This window comes from Phoxinus phoxinus (genome assembly GCF_949152265.1).
Source record: "Phoxinus phoxinus genome assembly, chromosome: 7".
NCBI lineage: Eukaryota > Metazoa > Chordata > Actinopteri > Cypriniformes > Leuciscidae > Phoxinus > Phoxinus phoxinus.
Window position 1 is genome coordinate 23,344,349 of NC_136882.1, and position 13,910 is coordinate 23,358,258.

General features: G+C 38.1%; 1 protein-coding gene across 3 annotated transcripts in view; it reads left to right on the forward strand.

Annotated features, from left to right (window-relative positions):
- The first annotated feature begins 129 nt into the window (after positions 1-129).
- The window catches only part of LOC307002052 (uncharacterized protein), a 157,265-nt gene continuing 143,484 nt past the window's right edge, over positions 130-13,910 (forward strand). For 2 of the 3 annotated variants that reach the window (XR_013798412.1, XM_079619270.1), the window contains exons 1-2: positions 130-655; positions 6,584-6,747. The gene's annotated coding sequence lies outside the window, so the exon portion shown is untranslated. Of the gene's footprint in view, positions 656-6,583; positions 6,748-8,486; positions 8,686-13,910 lie in introns of those variants that run through there. The other variant, XR_013798413.1, reaches the window with a different exon arrangement.

The window sequence follows — 13,910 nt, forward strand, 5'->3', positions numbered from 1 at the left end:
TTGACAATGGTTCCTCTCTCGAGTTTTTGACTATAAAAGAATTGGCCATGGACCCATTTAACATTGGAGTCAATGTGCATTAAAACAGCCAATAATGTTCGTTTACAAATCTGTTAAACTCACCGAGTGGTTAGTGGTGTTCGTTGATGATTATAAACAATATATCGTCGCAATATATGATTCCAATCCGTTTATTTTGCTATAGTGGAACTATTTTTTCAGACACTTCACAACCGTGTAACTTCCGCTCAATATTTGAATCTGAAGCGTTAGCACACTCCCGACCACTTGATGGCGATAACCGATGTTTATGTCTCGCGGGACACTCACGGTCACAGTCGAGTTCAACTTCATATTACAAGTAACAATTAATGAAGGTTTTGTTTGTTTATTTCGCTTACTCTCCCGGAGCACAGTTGCTCTGCTCGCTAGCCTTATGAGAAACGGAAGCGAGCAAAAAGACTACATCGACCAAATGTAAACAGCCCCCTTTCCGTTACCGGTAGCGCATTTATATTAACCTGATATTAACGAGCACTCAGTCCTTCAACAGAATTCAATGGGATTTTACAAAATGACGAATAAAACACGACAGAAACTGAATTTCGCAACACTTTTTGTTTCTGGAACATCAACTAACATCACTAATCACTCGGTGAGTTGCACAGTTTTGAAAACTAATGTTAAAGGTTGTTTTAATGACATTTTCGGACATGCACATTGACTCCAATGTTAAATGGGTCCATGGCCAATTCTTTTATAGTAAAAAACTCGAGAGAGGAACCATTGTCAAAAGTTTTTTGTCTACCACTCTTGTTCATCCAAAACCAACTACAATATAGACTCAAGGTGTTAAATACCGGAATTATCCTTTAATAGTAAGTTCAAAACAACATAATTTATTTTAAATTAGATTTTTTTGCAACCATGTAAAGTCTTCACTGTCACTTTTGATCAATTTAATGTATTAATTTATTTTTAAAATTGACTGACTGCACAATTTTGAAGTGTAGTGTATATTTTCTATTTAATTTTCAGTGTAAATAGGTCTTTTAAATAGAAATATCTATCAGTGTTGTGTGTTATTTCTGCACTTTTTACAGACAACATACAAACAATGTTTTGAATATATTGTTGACAGACAACTAAATAGTTGTCATTTGTTCATGGTCCACCCAATTCTATTTATGATTATCACCATCTAAGTAGTTTTGCAGCTAATTAACTAGTGTCATTGGATTAGAATACAATAACTCATAGGGAAAAAAAGTTAAACACTTATCCATTACTGATTGTGCACCTGCTATAACTTGAAGCATTGTTCTTCTGTTCAAAACCCTAATCAAACACTTAAGTCAACACTTTACATACTGAGCCTGCAGCTCAACCATATCAGTTAAGGAAATAAACGCAGTTACTGTGCCGGCAGAATTACCTCCACATTGTTCACTAATTAAGCATGTTTGTCTCGCTGCATATGGCGGAGCCCACATCACACGGGGTTATCCTCAGTTCAAAACCTCTCCTCGGGTTGTGCACGCAGCTTTATAGTTTGATGGATACAGATTATATTACCTCAAATCATTACCATAATTTTCCCCAGCCATATACACCATTTGTTATCAAAACCACATTTCAGACAATTGCAAGGCATTTCTCACGCCTAGCAAATCTGTTTTGCCACATGTAGTCATGATCCATCAATGTAATTTGAAAGAGCACAAGTGCGTTTTGCTATGAGCGACAGGCAGTTATTGAATTAGAAGAGCATGGCTCATCTTCACCTGCCAGCACAGCTGCTAATGGCCTTAAATCTGAGCAGAGCCATGCCAAGTTTTCTATCAAGTCTGGGAATTCCTCTCTTACACTTAGATACGTTATTTTTATATGGTGTGCATCACTGATTGTCAAATGAAAATGTTGTGTTTCTTTAATTTTAATGAATATTATTATTATTAATGAGTATATTTTTCGTCAAGAGCAGAATTGCTGAAAGACAAGCAATCACAGACAGCTGTCAGTCACTGGTGTAGCATTGCAGTATTTTACTTAAATGTGACATGCACATTTTAGAGTGGCCTTTTATTAATAATAATAATAATAATAATAACTTTCAAGTTATCTCAAGGCGCTTTACATAATAGAACAAACAAATTAAAATACAACACACACAAGAGAAAACAATAACAATAAAGATAAAGTAGAATAAAAAAGTAAAGTAAAAGCTAACCTAAAAAAATGCGTTTTTAAATGAGATTTAAAATTACTTAGAATCTGTGCATCTCTGATATTTGGAGGGAGTGCATTCCAAAGCCTAGGAGCATAGGATGAGAAAGCCCTGTCCCCTACAGTACGCAACCGAGTCTGTGGGACTGCCAATAGACCAGCTTGTTAAAAGTGCCGTTAAAAGTGCAGACAGATACTGAGGGGCCAGGCCATGCAGTGCCTTATATGTGAGCATAAGGATTTTAAAATCAACTCGGAACCTGACCGGGAGCCAGTGCAGAGACTTTAAAATTGGTGTAATATGCTAATTTCTCCTGATTCCAGTCAAGATCTAGCAGCAGAATTTTGTACACATTGTAGTTTGTTGAGTGTGGTTTTAGGAACCCTAGCAAGATATGGCCAGCCTAAGGCACACCTGTGCAATAATCATGCTGTCTAATCAGCATCTTGATATGCCACACCTGTGAGGTGGATGGATTATCCCGGCAAAGGAGAAGTCTCACTAACCCTGGATTTCCACCAACTGCAGAATGGCTGCAGATCTGCTCCGCTGCGTGACGGCTCCGTGCTCCGCCGTCCTGCAATACTTACCAGGTCCGGATTTGTTGCGGAACGGCTGCGGCCATGAATGTGCTGAATTGCGACATCTGGCAAAAATAGAAGCTCTGCGTATCTGCTCCGGAGGGCTGCGGATTGCTGGAGCTGGGACAGAGTCGGAACGCAGCCGTTCCGCAGTCAGTGAAAATACACACATTGACTTTAATGGAAACCTATTGACTCCACCGTCGTTCCGGAGTGGATCCCCAGCCGTTCAGCAGTTGGTGGAAATTTGGGGTAACACCCAATAGTGAAGAATCTGGGTGTGGTTTTCGATAGTGCAAATAGTCGAATAGTGGTTTTAATAGTGGCGATAGTGGTTTTCGATAGTGCAAATTTGACAAACAGATTAGTATGGTTGGTGGAAAGTAGCTAATTACAAATACTTTCGTTACAGTACTTGAGTAAATTTTTCGATTTTTTTCTACTTTCTTGAGTATAATTAAATTGTGGTACTTTTACTCTTACTTGAGTAGAATTAAAATAAAGTATTCAACTTCGCTACATTTATTTTTCACCACAAGTACAAAGTACTCTGACAAAGGTGCCGAGTCTGCCGACGGAGCAACAGGGTGACTGCGGTGGAGCCCAGCGTTCAGCCAATAGAGCTGGTAAGTCCCGCCCCCTCCGTAAAAGCCCGCTGGACCTCAAAGTTGAAAAACCGTCAATGCAAGTGAATGGGAGAAAATAATTATTTTCTGGTCCCGTTTGAATTGTGCCATGAATGTGAACATATGTTGTCTGTGAATTTTTTATATAATCTTTCATGTTACAAGTTTGACAGTATATGGTATGATTCGTCGGCTAGCAGTTGTGGAAAAGAAATAACGAGAAAGACTACATGTCGCCTATGTGACGTCACCCCATAAAGTTGACTTACCCGTGGTTTTCGCCAACCTCAACGATTTTGTCCTCTCCCTGAAAGAAGGCGGTGAAGTGCACCAAAGACACAGCCATGTCTAGCGGGATCCGTGAGCTAGAGCCGTGAGCTAGTGGTGTTGACGTTTCAAACGCGCCGAAAGCAGCGAAGAGTTGTAGTCCACAAAGTGCTCTCACACAAAGTCTACCCGTATCAAACTTCTACCCGCTAAATTGTAGCATTCTTCACACGAAAGATTATATAAAAAATTCACAGTCAACATATGTTCACATTCATGGCACAATTCAAACGGGACCAGAAAATAATTATTTTCTCCCATTCACTTGCATTGACGGTTTTTCAACTTTGAGGTCCAGCGGGGTTAGCGGAGGGGGCGGGACTTACCAGCTCTATAACTGACAGAACTGAAGCAGTTCAGCCAATAACTGACAGGTCTGACTCGGGGGCAAAACCAGTCAAAACTTCCAGTTCGGCTGGAGGGCGGGGCGTTCAAACCGCGCTTTGACATTCAATCACTGGCGCTAACGTTTCAATATTTGAGTGAATGTAACTGAGCTATGCTCATATTCTGATTTTAAATATGGCAACTCCTGAAATGGGTCCCATTGATAATACCAGAGCATTGAGCAGTTGAAGTAAAAAACTCGGCTCATAACATGGACGCAGTTATTGCGTGGACGGAGGAAAAACAATGTAAGTGTCTTAAATGCACACAGTTTAATGTAATGGTAAAGCTCGCCCTCTTTACCAATACAGTTAAACTAAATATACGAAGCAAACTTTGTACAAAGTTGATAAAAACTCGACAACAGTGAAATAAGATCGCATTTATTATTTCTCTCAATCAGATGCATGTAAAAGTGTACTTCGTTACTATAGCAACAGTGGGCTCCCAGCACATTTTCGGTAGAACGAAAAATGTTAAAAAATTAATGTTAACCATACTTCACTTATTTTATTTTTTACTGGCACTTTTTTGACCTCTCACTTAAACTTCTTTGCTTTCAATTATAAAATGATTTAAATTAAAACATTCAAATTATCTTAGCTGGACTTACTTTTCAAAATTAGTAATAAAACAATTGCTCTTGAAAACAGGGAAAGCTAGTATGTTTGTTTAGCATACCGTCAAACACTACATTTTATGAGTTTAATATCATGTTTTGCTCCAAAATCAAATACATGTCAATCGTGTTTGAAATGACTTCTGTGGTTTCATGTTGCTTCTTAACACAGAGTGAGAATATATTATTTTCTTAAATTCTATGATACAATGTTGATTAGTACTGGGCTTCCAGTATGAATGAAACATAACGCTCCATATCGCTAGCATCTCCCCATGTTGGGTAAAAATAGAAAAATAATACTAAAGTACTTTGTAACGTAGTTACTTGAGTAGTTTTTAAGTTAACTACTTATTTACTCTTACTTGAGTCATATTATTTTTCAGTACTTCTACTTGTACTCAAGTAAATTATTACTTAAGTAGCAATACTTTTACTTAAGTACAATTTGTTAGTACTCTTTCCACCACTGGGTAGTCAAAACCAGTCCTATAAGTTCTTTCTTTTAAGGACTTTGAAAGGGTGATTCATGCTTTTATTTTGACAAGGCTTGACTATTGTAATTCCCTGTATTTGGGCACTAACCAAGCAACTCTTAACCGTCTACAAATGGTGCAGAATGCAGCTGCTAGGCTCCTTACTGGTGTGCGTAAACGAGAGCACATTACTCCTGTTCTTAAATCTCTGCATTGGCTCCCAATCCGTAACAGAATTGATTTGAAAGTTTTGATGCTGTTTTTTAAATCCTTTAATGGATTGGCTCCTGTATACATTTCTGATTTACTATCCATTCACAGTCCTGGAAGGTCTCTTAGGTCATCCAACCAGAGACTGTTAAATGTTCCTTGGGTTAGATTGAAAACGAGAGGAGATCGAGCTTTTGCCGTTGCTGCACCAAAACTTTGGAACAGCCAATCTGTTTTTATTAGAACTGCTTCACTGCATGAGTTTAAAGCAAAACTCAAAACCTATCATTTTTCTTTGGCTTATAATTGTAGCTGATTTGTGCTGTGTCTGGTCTGTTCTGTGTTCTGTCCTGTAATTTATGTTGTACGTGTTGTTAAATGCTGATGTTATCTGACATAGTATACAGCACCTTGGTCAACAACTGTTGTTTTTAGTGGTGCTATATAAATAAATTTGAGTTGAGGAGTTGAGAACACAGATTTAGACAGATTTGTGAACAATATTTGAGAGAAATAGGCCTTTTGTGTACATAGAAAAAGTCTTAGATCTTTGAGTTCAGCTCATGAAAAATGGGGGCAAAAACAAAAGTGTTGTGTTTATAATTTTGTTCAGTATAGAAAGTTCAATTAACAGCATTTATTACATTCCTTTATTACATTTATTAAACCATTTATTACATTTATTTGATTAGCTATTAGCTAAAAGTCTAAGAACAGAGCATCTGCTGCATGACATTTCATGTATGTTATTCTGTATTGTTGCTGTCAAATAAACAAAAATAAGAAAAAAACCTTCAGAGCCTCCTGATGTTATTTCAGTGTATAAAAGGCTTCAGTTCTCACAGATCATTTGCACTTACTCAGATTGAGATGAGGAGTGAGTATATCCATCTAAAGGCCAATACTTCAGCGCACAACACTAGACCTTTGTTTGTCATGCCATAGAGGGCTTTCAGACTTTGATCTCTCCGATAAATCAGCTGAAGCCCTTCTCAAGCACACACACACACACACACACACACACACACACACACACACACACACACACACACACAATGCTCAGGAGTGTGTTTATGCTTTTATGTTTCTGTATTCCCTTGCCATAACAGGCCGTTATTTGTCCTCCCCAGTGACTTTTTGGAGGCTTGGTCCTGTCAGGAAGCGTGTTGGGCAGATTGCAGCAGACAGGATAAGTGGTTGGTCAGCAGTGCAGCACTGCAGTATCCATTGGGACTGATGTTATAGGAGATGGGTCAGCGTTTGCTTCTTTACCTGAATCTGCAAGAGGCGTCAAGTAGGTCACAGGAAACATTTAGTCATGCCAAAAACTCAGCCTGCAACAACAGAGCTCATTTACTATATTCACGTGATCTGAACCCACCTGCTATTCTGTAATTTAATTCAGTTGTTTGCTTCGTAAACAATGTCAGCAAAAAAAGAGTTTGGTGGCCCTCGAGATCAACTTTCCTGCAGAGTTTAGCTCCAAATAATCAAATACTTGGGGCCCGTAGACCATGATAGTAGTTGAACAGACTCATGGTTACAAGTTTATTTTTGTGTTGACAAAACCAAAAAGAGTTAATGCCGAAGAGGACTCTAGTTAACAAGCCTCAGAAGGATTGGTCTGGGAAGGACACAGCCTCACTATGCAAGCTTCCAATTGAGAAGCACCCACTTTTTTCATGGTGAATCAGTATTTTTTTAAACTAATCGTTTGTGTGAATGATTCAATGACTTGGTCATAAAGACAGTTACATTTTAAATGAATCGCTTGAGTGAATGATTCATTTAATTGCTCACTCATAAAGATTGCCGCTTGTTGCCTGCTGGCGTAACGTAACCTGCAGAAAGAGTCCACGAATCGCCGCTCAGCCAATCAAATTCAAGGACTGGAACTAACTGTTCTGTAAATGAAAATAAGGATTCACATCTGTAAAATGCCTCAACCAAACATTCTGTTGGGCTCAATTGGTGTAAAAAAAGAAAAGATAAAAGGGTGAAAATAAAAATGTTATGCTTATTTTTTAAGATTATTCTTTATATTTCATATACTATATATATATATATATATCATATACTCATATTCATATGTTCTATTCAGACCAGACATTTGGTTCACCTCTACCCAAAAACGGAGACATGCTATTTTATTTCCGTCTTCTGCCCAGTGTGGTATCTTTTTGATATCAAGTTTAGCACAAGATGGTCATCTTACTAGGAATTAAGGTTAAAGGAACACTCCACTTTTTTTGGAAATAGGCTAATTTTCCAACTCCCCAAGAGTTAAACAGTTGAGTTTTACCGTTTTCACATCCATTCAGCCAATCTCCGGGCGATAGCACTTTTAGCATAGATCATTGAATCTGATTATACCGTTAGCATCTCTCTCAATTGCGATTTTCTAGGCCAATATGACTAGGAACTATTCTCTCATTCCTGCGTAATAATCAAGGAACTTTGCTGCCGTACCATGAGTGCAGCAGGCGCAATGATATTATGAAAATAGTCACCAGCTAGGTAACTTCCAACGTGACCGGGACTAAGTTTGTAATATCATTGCGCCTGCTGGTATGGCAGCACAGTTCCTTGATTATTACGCAGGAATGAGAGTATTCCTAGTCATATTGGCCTAGAAAATCGCAACTTTTTATTTTCTATAGGTCTTAGTACACGATGTAACTACAGAAGAGTCAAGTTTTAAATAGGAAAAATATTGAAACTCTTTGGTCATTTTTTTGAGAGAGATGCCAATACCGGTCTAATCAGATTCAATGATCTATGCTAAGCTATGCTAAAAGTGCTACCGCCAGACCCGGAGATCGGCTGAATGAGTTAGAAAACGGTAAAACTCAACTGTTTAACTATAGGGAAGTTGGAAAATGAGCCTATGTTCGAAAAAAGTGGAGTGTTCCTTTAAGTTGTGTGGCAAGGAGGGCGTGGCCTAGCGGAGTCTGTAACGGGAGAGAAGATTGGGAGACAGGTTCGGCGTAAGTGGGTCAAGTACAAATGACGAACACCTGTGTCTTGTTTCAGTGATTGGCGTGGATAGAGAATAAAAGCCATGTGGAAAGAAGACAGGAAAAGAAAGACCAGCGGAGAACTGTGGTTGCAATGCGCAGCAAGTTAAACAATAGCGGAAAGAGTGGGGGAAACCTGAGACGAGAGAAGCCAGAGTGCGCGTGGAACGTATTGGCGGATTGCTGACGCTAGTGGACTAAGTTTAAACGCTGTGTGCGGGAAGTTGTTTTGTTTCTTTTGTTTTCAATAAACAACCGCAGTCTCCGCAAGCCAGCCATGTCCTCTTCCTTCCCTGAGTCATTACATATCTGAACATTGCTACAAGCTGTATTTGCATAAGGTCTAGACATGCTGAAAATACTTATTTTTGCTCTTTCTGTTGTTGAGGTGCTAAAACCACAAGTCTTCACTACATTTGCTCAATTAATACCAAGAGACCTGACGCTTATTCTTAGAAAAGATATTTCTAACCTTGAACTAATGCTCCTACATCTTTGATTCACTCTTTGCTCTAGCTTCTCGCACATAGGGTCCTTCTTCTCCTTTATTCTTCTGTTATTATTATTTTACTCTGAGATATTTGGTTAAAGAATTGCCTACTCTTGCATTGTTACTTACTTTTAAAAGCTGATTATTTCTTAATGTATCTAACTATTCATTGTATTATTATTTTATGATTCATATTCTTTGCTTATGAATAACATAAAAAAAATCACTGTAAACACCATAAACAAATATATGATCAGTAAGTCATGACAAAATAGTTGTATATGTTTTTACATTACTGTAACTCATTACTGATAAGTTATAAGCGCCACGCGAGTCCCGCTGATATAAAGGAATACGGACATTTCATTCTACCGAACAAGTTACTAGCCTACCCGCAAGTGCAGAAATACTAGGCCTACTCACACAGGTCAGTTTATTTGATGAATTAAACGTGAGGTAACGCAGCGCTGTTTCACTAGGTCTACACTATCACACTAAACTGTATTTGAGTGTGGTGAAAGTCATAATGTTATTTTATGTGTTCGTTTGTTTGGCTATATGAGACTAGCAGTAAGCTAGATCAACATTAGAATAACATACAGATCATATTCTAACATTTCATCATGTTGAACTATATAACATTGATTCGTTTTATGTACATTTGCTCACCTGTCTAATAAAGTATATGTTAGAGCTCTGTCAAGTCGAAGTTTGTTACGGACATGGAGCTCTCGGCGTCTCGAAAATGCGACGCTGATAATGATCCTCGTTTTAGTTCTCCTTTTTTCCCAAAAGTCTGTTTGCCATGGTTCATAATGTTTGAACGAAACAACAACAGCGTGCAGCTTGACGTTGCACTACGCAGTAGGCAGTAGGCCTACTACTCATACTGTATATGGTACTACCGAGTACTACGAGCGGAAACCAGGGATAATGCGGATATTGCGTCATTGACAGGCGACATTTTTTTCCGGGACGGACCATTATTTAAAATTGGAATTTCTCGGAAATTTTTTATCTTTGTGAACTTTTGGGATATTTTAAGTACAAAACAGCAGGAAATATATCACACTGTGCAAGTGATTTTGGGATATTTTATTAAAAAAATCTTACATATTGTATCTTTAAGCCTTTACTTAAAAATTGAAGGAAACGACTTCTTTACATTGTACATAGCATAAATTGTTGATAGAACAAGCACACCTACACAAAAATGGACAATGTCATGTTTACCTAAGCTTCATAACATTTGCACAAAACAAGATGGTGCAAGGCAATATATGCCATATTTACCTGATTTAAGAGTTTGACGCTCCACCAGGGAGTTTCTGTGGCAGCTTTATTCTAAGAGCGAGTTTATTTGCAAACTCTTTATTAGTCCAAAGCAGAGCATCCATACAATTACAAACCTCATCCATGTCTCAAAATGAGGCCTGTCATCGATATTTATTTGGAGAGAAATGGGGTACTACTTTATATGCTAAACATGGAGTCACAATGAGTTTGCACATTCCCTGAGCTGGAGACACTAATGGCTTGCTGTAGTCTAATGAAAGATACATTAAACCATGGAACAACCTCGGAGACAGAGAGAGAGAGAGAGGCACACAGAGAGAAAGAGGGAAATAATCAGGGGAAGATGAAAAAAATGTCCTCGAACACTCTTTCGCTTCTGTAAAGGCAGGGAGAGGACATGACCTTTGAGAAATCTGCAGTAAACGCTATTGTGAAAGAGCTTCTCTCTCTCTTTGTTTCTTTCACTTGTGCTCTTTCTCTCATTAGTGTCTTGTAATTAGAATTTGTTTACTGATCAGTCATGCATTATGTGACATCGTAGTTGCGGAATGAAGCTGAAGATTACACGAACAGCACTGAGAGCACGATCACAGCGGCAAACAAACAAGCCTGAATCTTCTTTACGGGCTAATTATTGAGTTAGAGACCACTGTGATCTACGTAGATAGGATGTATGAGGTTGTTGTCATATTGTGCTATTTCTCAGAGACATGACAGAGTCGCAAATGTCAATGATTTTTCATCAAGAGGGGACAAAAAGGTCTTACTGAAAATCAAGGTAAAGCAACTAACTTTGCACAGATGACTTGATGAGAGTATATGCGTACTAATTTGAAATCTTTCTTGCAGACCTATAGTGTTTTTAGTTCTGTCTGGAAATAAACATAATATACAGCTTTAAAAAAGGGCTATGCAGTTTCGCAATTTCATCGCTGTATTCTCGCTTTTTGCTCGCAGGTTTCTCTAGAGCTCCCCTACAGCTTCGGAATCGATATTTGACAACACTGTCGAAAAACTTGTTGTCGATTCTCAGAATACTAGATAGAGGTTAGCAGATCAATGACATCAAAGCAGACAGGACATTCTTTAAAACGTCTTCTTCATTCGGTTCAAACAGCATGAGGGAGCGCAATAATGATAGAATTTTTGCAGATTTTTTGGTGCGTAAAGCATTTCTTTACATCACGAGACCTGATATCACGCGACACTTCCGGCGGCCCGCAAGCCCGAAAGTTGCAAGGGTAGTTTTTCCGCTCAGAGGCGATAGGGGGTGCGAGACGACCACAATTCAACCCGACATCGAAGCTGTTCAGTTAAGGAAAAAAACATGCATAGTTCACCTTTTAACAGCAAAAAAATCCTATTTCTACTACCCTATAAAACATTTATTTTCTTATGTCACGTGTGTCTTGTTTAGTTCTGTTAGTTAATTTGTGTTTTAGTTTTGGTCTGTTCCTGTTTTCCTGTGTTCCCTGTCATTGTTAGTTGACCAAATCTGTGTCTGAAATCGCCCCCTATACCCTCATTCACTCTTCCCTACATTTAAATGGTAAATTTAGTCCACTAATATAGTTCACTTGAGGGAGTGAATGAAAATGAGTGAGCAAATTAGAACTCTGAGTGCGCCGGAAGGGCTGCCGCTTTTGCATAGTTTGTGCTTTCTGTTCAAGATGTCTCTTGAACTCTGTCATGAAAATTATGTATACACCTTATTGAAACAATTTAACCAATAAAAAAGGAATTTTTAACTGTATGATATTACATTGGAGCAGAGGTTTAGTAAATGGATGGATTAATAATTCAGCAGCGGGCGCTATCTTCAGGTTAGACGCGGGAATTCATTCTGCGTGCAACTCACAGTGCATCATGGGTATTTTCTAGCCTTTAAGCGTATATTGGTTATACACTTGTTATTGCAGTGCATTGTGGGATTGAATGCGTGCACTCAATAATGTCCAATATGGTTTCTGACACCACTACAAATGGCTGTCCCCTCAAATAGTGCCCTATTTACTATTTGGGTGTAAATAGGGTATGGGGATACCCTTTATATGTCTATATGATTTCAGACACGGTCCTAGTTTCTTATTTTGTGCTATATTTCCGTATACGGAATCAAACTAGTTATTAAAACTAACAGACTTACTATAGTTATTGATTATTTTCACCTGTGTTTCGTTTAGCTCCCTTTGTTTACCATATGTGTATATATGGCCCTCTTTTTCTGTTCATCCCTGTCCGTTCTCACGTCAATGTTAGGTTGGTTGTGTTTATACCTTTTTTTATGAGTTTATCCTTTGCTGCTGCATTGCTCCAGTTCAGTTTGTCATTATGAAAGAAAACGACTGCTGCATTAGACCCTGCCTCTCTACTGTAACCTCCTGTGACAACTTAGAGCAAATAATGTTGCTCTTACCCTCCTTGAAATGTAATCTTCGCCTAGCAACCATGATCATATTGAATTGATGCTCATAATTCCACACTCTCCCTCTAATTTAGCCACTATCAGGTTCGGTGTCGTCAGGTTAATGGCTTCATTAGGCCACAAATTGCCACCCAGGGCTGTGCAGAACTGCCAATTACCATTTTTCATCATTTGCTAGATAAGCCGTTGCAAATATTGCCCAAAAATTTCTAGTAAATCGATTATCTTGGGTTCAGAGTTTTTTTTAAGTGATAAAGATCTTGCAACTTGCCGGTGAAATGAAAGATGCCAAATACCATCAAGGGAAACATGCTCAAAGCTTAAACTCATTCAACTATCAGACAAACACATATCTCTAGAGTGCTGAGGACAAAGACACTGGGCAAAACAGTGTAAACTAATCATGCTTGTGAAAAAGTAGGTATAAGGGCGTCTTTTAGAAAACTTAATCCTTATTTTATTATATGCATCGCTTGACGGTTTCTGGTATTATAGTTTGCAATTTAAAAATGCCTAAGTTTAATACTTAGGAAAAGGCACTTAGCAGGTCACATTTTTCCAATATGAAATTTTTTAGTTAAAGAGCATGAAATGAATAATGTATAAATTGCATATGTTAGTTACTGTGTCCTCGGCACAAACATACATAATGGATTGGATTCTTATGCCAATCCACAAGTTATATTAAAACATAATAGGCAGATGCATTTAGTCATAATAATTTATTCAAAGATGCACCGTTAATGTGGTCTATATTCATGTGCTATATGCCAAGTGTTTTGAAAGCATAATATTCTTACAAATTTTATTCATCATGATAATCTTTTAATTTTTACGGATTTTGAAGCCTAAATACAGTCAGCAACGAACAGTCGCACAACTGCAACGTCTACGTCTACATCTCCACCTTTAAAGGGATAGTTCACTTTAAAATGAAAATTATGTCATCATATAATCACCCTCAAGTTGTTTCAAACCTGTATGAATTTCTTTCCTCTGCTGAACACAAAGGAAGATATTTTGAAGAATGTCGGTAACGTTAACTGTTCCCATTGACTGCCATAGTTTTTTTTTTTACTACTATGGCAGTCAATGGGAACAGTTAACTGTTTGGTGACTGACATTCTTCAAAATATCTTCCTTTGTGTTCAGCAGAAGAAAGAAATCCATACAGGTTTGAAACAACTTGAGAGTATATGATGACATAATTTTCATTTTAAAGTGAACTA